Genomic DNA, 1939 nt, shown 5'->3' with positions numbered 1-1939 from the left:
ATATTTTTGAAAGATCCAATCAAATTTTATTTCGAATAAACATTGTGTAAATTTTTTTGGGGGGCTCATCTCGCTTTTTCCCGTTGGTTTTGAGTAAAAAAATAAAAAAGGCCCTTTTTGTGTTTTGATGGGCATTGACGCTGTGAACCCTCAAATAACACACCTTCTTTCCCGTGTACCCTTTGCTGAAATTTATTTGATTTGAACTCCTTAATTAAGTAAAGGCCATGTTTAGTCCCTACAAAAAAAAAGGGGATTGTACAGCAAAATCGGCAGCTGTCAAAAGTAAAAATGACAACGACAAAGATTGAAAACTGAAGATAAGTTAACACGGGATGCAGAAGGAGGACCTGACTCGAAAGAAAACGTCTCACCTAATGGAAGATTTTTTCCCCTTTTTGGGTCTCAAAGACAGGGGGAAAAATTTTACTGAACATATCATAGGGGGATTTTTTTATGAATATTTTTTAAATTAATTTTTCTCAAATTTTCTTGGGTTACAAGTTCAGTTACACCTCCACAAACTAAACGATAATTCATTTTAAAATTCAAAATTATATTCATGTCTCATCATCGTCTCTCCAAGTCTCATCTCATCATTACATTAACATCCCACATACATACACACACCACACAGTCTTTCATTTGTCAATTTTTTCTCGCTGTGATTATTGTCAGACATGTGTATGTCAAAAAAAAAAAAACGATTATTGGCAGACACCTGTCAAAATAGGGATAAGGGTACAAAAGTACAACGTTCCTTTGTGAAGGAAAGGATGTTCCGTACCCGGAAAAACCCCGGCACCCCTACCCCGAATCACGTAACGGTGAATCCCGGAGGTAACCTTGTACCGCGCTTTGGGGGGGAGGGGTCGAGGGTTTGTTGGGGAATTTCTTTTTTTTAATTTTGTTTCTTTCTTTTCCTCCCCCCCCCCCCCCCGGGTGATGAGTGGGTTGTTTTGGTTTTGAAGTTTTCATATGGCAGGGGTAAGCAGACAGCCAAATGCCCGATTAAATTGGCCAAAAAAAGAATCAAATTTGGTTTTGACACCCATACCCCTTTTTTTTTTAGTAGTGAGAACAAAACCACTTTATTTGCAAACCCATAGAAAGTTTTAGTTTCACCATGGAAAGCGAAAAGGGGGGGGGATGGGAACAAATGGGGGTATGGGATGCTTTTTATACGTAGGTGTGTTTTTCAATTTAACCCCTTAAAAGTAACCAGATTTTTTTTTTTTTCATCCCGATAAATTTCCCTATTGTTAATGCATAATAAATTTTCCCCAATTTAAATATAAACGTTGTCTTTTAATGATAACATTAATATAATATAAAATGGTGTTTGTTAAAATTTAAAATTGAAGCCCCCTTTAATGGGATAAATTTTTATTGTTTGATTTTTTAAAAATAAAAACGCACACCAGGGCGAAGAAGGGGAAAGAGGGGCCCCACCTTCATTTTTCGGGGCAAACCAGTTAAAGGGTTTTTTGTGTAGTAATCCTGAGGCTAGGTGCCTGGTTTTTCCATGTACGTAGACACTCCCCTTTTTTAAACTCTGCTCTTTTTTAAAATTTATCAAAATTTCCCGAATCGGAAAGTTTCGTAGTACATAGAAAAAGTGAAGTTAAATTTAAAAAACAAATAAAAGCATAAACAACAAAACGGTTTTTTTGAAAATGAAAATCTTTGGAACTAAAAGGATTAATTTTGTGCCACTCTCAACATAATTTAACATTTTAATTAAGTATTTTTTATTATTATATTCCGGGATCACATCGTTTTTTAAAAGACTGTTCATCAGGTCTTCGGGGGTGCTCCTTATTAACTTTCATTGCGGGGTGTGTTTGGGTTGGAGAAGGTGGATGGGAGACGCAGTCTGGGGAAAACAAAAAAGTAATGCAAGAATGACAGCCAACAGGGGATGTTTATTAGATAAGCA

The sequence above is a fragment of the Berghia stephanieae genome, chromosome 2 (genome assembly GCF_034508935.2).
Source record: "Berghia stephanieae isolate SIO BIC M18660-M18661 chromosome 2, UCSD_Bste_1.3, whole genome shotgun sequence".
In the NCBI taxonomy this organism is placed as follows: Eukaryota; Metazoa; Mollusca; class Gastropoda; order Nudibranchia; family Aeolidiidae; genus Berghia; species Berghia stephanieae.
The sequence above is the reverse complement of the archived record's forward strand: the minus strand, read 5'-3'. Positions refer to the sequence as shown.